We start from the raw sequence: 5,382 nt of genomic DNA on the forward strand, positions 1-5,382 counted from the left end.
ACAATCAGATAAAACAGAATGAAAAAATCTGAAGAAAGCATAAGATACATGTGGGACACCATGAAAAGGAACAATTTACCAGTGATCAGAATTCCTTAACAGGGAGACACAGTGAAAATTGTCAAAGAATTGTTGAAAGAAAACTTCCCTGGCATTAAGAAGGAAAAGATAACCATTCAAGAAGTTGAACGAACTCCAAACAGGATAGATTCCAAAAGAAAATCACCATGACATATAATCAAACTCTTCAAAATCAAAGACAAGAAAATAATCCTGAGAGCAGTTCAGGAAAAAAACAAAAAGTTGCCTAGAAAGGAGAACCAAGAAGACTAAGCTCTGATTTTTTCAGCAGAAACCATACAGGCAAGAAGGCAATGGGAAGACATATACAAACCTCAGAAAGAAAAAAAAATCATATGATTCTTGCCAACCAAGAATCATATACCCAGCAAAGATGTCCCTCAAATACAATGGTGAAATTAGGACATTTCCTGATAAACAGAAACTAAAGGGATTTGTAACAACTAAGACCAACTTTCCTAAAAATGCTAAAGGGTATTCTTTGGACTGAGAATCTACAACAGCAGACAATAATCTGAGATTACTATTCATGACAACACCACCCGGAACTCAATCAATCCAGATTGTTAAATACCATAGAGTCAGTTCTGACTCATAGTGCCCCAGTATGGGGTTTCCAAGGATTTTAATCTTTGGAAGCAAAAAGCCTCATCTTTCTCCTTTGGAGCAACTGGCAGGCTCAAACCATGGACTTCGCAGTTCACAATCCAGGGCTTATCATATAGAAGTATTAAAAGTAAAACAATCAGCAATCACCTGAAAATTAATGCTTACAGTTTTCTGGGATTTTCAACAGCCATTATTGTGGTGCAGTAGAATACATACTAGACTGCAAGGTTAATTTGAACTGCAATGTCAGTGGTTCAAACTCACTAGCCACTCCTCGGAAACCCTATACAGGGTCGCTGTGAGTCCGAACCAACTCCATGGCACTTAACAACAACAACACCCATCAGGAAAACAGTTCAACAATCAACAGTGCTCAATACAGTGAGATGTTCACTGAAGATTAACTGCAGATTAAACAATGCAGACTGCTGTCCAAGGGTGCTGTGACAATGCATGTCCACACACCTCTGCCCACTCTATTGACACGGCAAAAATGTCCTTTAACTATGTTGGTAGTGGTGGTGGTGGGTGACATCAGGTCAGTACAGACTCATAGTAACCCTGTGCACACAAAACAAAACACTGCCTGGTCCTATGCCAACCTCACAAATGTTGCTGCACCTGAGCACATTGTTGCTGTCACTGTGCCAATCCATCTCATTGGGAGTCCTCTTTTTCTCCAACACTCCACTTTACCAAACATGATATCTTTCTCCAGGGACTTGTGTATAGAAAGATGTTAAAGTATCCTCCCTATAGTCCTGATCTTGCTCCATCAAACTTTCACCTGTTTGGTCCCCTGAAAGCAGCCCTTTGAGGACAAAGATTCACCTTTGGTGAAGAAGTGAAGACAGCAGTGCATTCATGGCTCACAGCTCAGCCTAAAATATTTTTTTAATAAGGGAATACAAAAGCTTGTTGACAGACCAAACTTGTTGTTGGTGTTGTTAAGTGCCGTCAAGTCGGTTCTGACCCATAGTGACCCTGTATAGGGTTTCTGAGAAGCAGCTGGTGAGCTTTAACCACCGACCTTGCAATTCAAATGGATTTGCAGTCTGGCACATAAACCCACAGCGCCACACCAGGACTCCAAAGGAACAAGAGATAGCAATTTATAAAGAAGTCAAGTACGACACATAAAACAGGAATAGTGTAAATACAGAACTTTCAAAAAACAAGGAAGTCAAGTAGATTTCAAGATAAAACAGATTGTTTTAAATAGAGGGAAATATCAATAAATTACAGGGTAGCCATAAAGAAAATAAATAGACCTATACATCAAAATGAAAAAACAGGAAAATCAGAAGGATTTAGTAAACATTAATACAATAGAAATGAAAATGCAAACAAAATGAAATCAGTGCAGAAAACCATGTGGAACAAAGAAAACAGCAGTATCACAAAAAGTATACACAGCAAAAACACAGCCATCAATTCATACTTATCTATAATCACACAGAACACAAATGGATTAAATGTGCCAGTTAAGAGAAATAGCAAAATGGATACGAAAACAGGATCCTTCAATATGCTTTCTACAAAAGACACATCAAAAAGATGAAGACAGCATAAATGCCCATCAACAGAAGAAAGGTTAAAAAAAAACTTTAGTACGTACACACAGTGGAATACTATACAATGTTGAAGAATAACAGTGAAAGTGCAAAACACCTCACAATATGGATGATCCTGGAGAACATTACCTGAGTGAAATTAGTGAATCACACAAGGACAAATAGTCTATGAGACCAATGTTATAAAAAGTTAAGGTTTTCTTGATAAAAGAAATGATCTATGATGGTTAACAGAGGGAGTGGAGGAAAAATTATTCAAAGACTAGAGGGTAGACATTTATTAACACAGGTGACGGGGCAGGCCATATACAATAAGAAGGAGGTTTCCAGAAGAAAGATGAAAGTAGTAGAAGACATGGGGAGGAATGCAATGTTAAGGTGAATAGAGGTAAATACTATTAACTATTGGTACACGGAAGGGATTGCAGTCATTTTAATAAAGCAAAGTATATGATTTGCTGAATATAAAACTGTTCTGTAAATATAAATCTGTTCTGTAAACCTTTACTCAATTCACAATACAAAGTAGAGGGGAAATTGAAAGAAAAGGAACAAGACATCAGCGCTTCTCCATTCCAGGTCTTTGCTGTGTATTTGCTGTTCCCTCTGTCTAAGAGAAACCTCTGTCCTACTCTTCTTTGTCCAGGTAACTTTAATTTGTTCTTTATGGCTCAACTTCAAGATCATTTTCTCCAAAAAGCCTTCTCTAACCTCTACACCTGTCTGTGTCAATTCTGTGGACCAACATGAAGTCAGAAACTTTGTTAACCTCTGGATCTAGCTCAATGCCTGGCCTACAACTTGTGTTTCTTTGAACTCAAAGTACATTGAGATCAAAATATAGACTTGATTAATTTTCAGATCTTTCTAGAGTGTCTAGGAGCCCTTGTAGCATATCCTACAGAGCCATCATGCTCCCAACCACAAGGCTGATGATTAAACCCCACTAGCTGTTCCTTAGGGAAAAGATGAGACTGCTCCTATAAAGATTTACAGTCTCATAAACCCTAGGGAGAGTTTTGCTGTGTCCTAGAGGGTTGCTAAAAGTGGAAATTGCCTAGAGGGCAGTGAATATGATTTGGTTCCAGAGTATCTGAGGCAATGTCTTGCACACAGTAGGAGATCGAAATGTATTTGTTAACTATATAAATGAGCTCTGGGAGCAGTAGACTGCTAACCACAAGGTCAGCAGTTCAGACCCAGCAGTGCTCTGCAGGAGAAAAATGAGGCTGTCTACTCCAATAAAGATTTACAGTCTCGAAAACTCTACCTTGGATCACTATGAGTCAGAATAGACAAGATGGCAGTGGATTTGATTGGGGTTATATAAATGACAGAATATAACAAATATAAGTTCAGTGTTTTTCTTTCTTTCTTTATATACTTTAAAGGAAAACACTAAAAAAAAATTTAAAAATTCATGATACCAGAGCTAAACAAACCCAAAGGAACCTCCAGAAGACAAAATGTGCAACTGTGCCAAGAGGTTTTAAAACTCCCAAAGGGTAAGTACATATGGGATTTAAAATCACAACACAAGTAAGTGCTCATAGTACTTCATTGTGCATTGGATCTGTCAATACTGATGTTAACCCTGAAGAAGTCAAATACCAGATTTTCTTTTCATATACACGGATTAAAACAAGAATTGTTCAATTATCACAGCTTTTGGATATACTTATTTTTATTGGGGTTTTGTTTTTGTTTTTGTTTAGCAATACTTTTTTTTAAATTTTGAATTGAGTGAAGGTTAACAGACAAGATCATCAGCTTTACCCTCAACCAATCATATGTTTTGCTTTATCTCAATGATTACAACCCTTTCCCTGCAACAACAACAGTGATCCTGCTCCTTCCCTGTGGCTTCCCATTTACATCTTATTTTTCACAAATCAGCAAGGCAAAAATATTTAATGTACACATACAAAAAGAAAACTATATATTCATTTAAATGTCCAAAGGGCATATTTTGCAAGCCTGCCTCCTGCTCACAGGCACACAGCCTTTCTCAGTCCATGGCCTAGAGTCTATAGCTTCTCTATCTCTCCATCCCATCATCTCTACCATTGCCATTCCCAAGGTAGGATCTTATGTTCCCCTCAGGCTCATCTTTCTTGATGGTCTTGGGATTCTCTGTTCCTGACTCAAGCCATGATATTTTCAATCACCTCACATCCATGAGAACATTGAACAATGAATAAGGAAGTCTTCGGAAGCATATCCCAGCGGCCTCAGGACAAACGTCCAGAGCGCCCCTGCTCAGGGTGCTAGAGCAGAGATCCTCAGAGACCCTCTTACTCCTTCGTAGCTTGACAGGGGTGGTCCCCTCTGGGTGAGTTACTCTCCCAGTTGGCTTGGGTCAGCCTCCGGTTATCTCTGCCACCACCATGACCTGTTGCTGGGCTGGAGGGCCTGGGTGGGGTTCTGGGTTTGTTTATTGTTTTTTATATATGCCTTTTTTTTTTTTTCTTTACTTTTTTTGTATGTGAATTGGATGAAGGTTTGTTGAAGTTGTTACGTGCTGTCAAGTTGGTTGCAACCCTATGCACAACAAAATAAAACACTGTCCAGTTGTGTGCCATCTTTACAATTGTTATGTTTGAGCCCATTGTTGCTGCCACTATGCCAATTCATTTCATTGAGGGTCTTCTTTTTTCTGACCCTACACTTTATCAAGAATGATGTCCCTTACCGATTTTGCAATCGTCCATCAACCATCGTAGGCTTTATTGCCTGTTAAAGTTTTCAGAAGCTAGGCAAATCATTGCGGTGCCTGGCCCTTAAACATGCCATGTGCCTTTGCTCTCAGGTCAAGAATCACTGCACAAATAGGAATTGTTACCTGTTTTTGCCCTGCCCACCATGTAAATCAACTGCCTAGGGATATTAGTCTCGCTCATATGATTCAAGAGTAAATAGAGAAAGGTTTACAAAACAGACTAAATGCTTTAGAGAAAGGAAGATCACTTAAGGGAAATAAGACCCAATATATCCAGATTACACTCCCACCTAAGGTTATTCATGGGATAAGTAAATCTGTGTTATCTTTCAGTAATCCAGAACTTGATTGGAACTTAATCCAACAGCATTTTAGGAGGTTGTGGAACAATATACACTT

This window comes from Chrysochloris asiatica, unplaced genomic scaffold (assembly GCF_000296735.1).
Source record: "Chrysochloris asiatica unplaced genomic scaffold, ChrAsi1.0 scaffold00008, whole genome shotgun sequence".
Lineage (NCBI taxonomy): Eukaryota > Metazoa > Chordata > Mammalia > Afrosoricida > Chrysochloridae > Chrysochloris > Chrysochloris asiatica.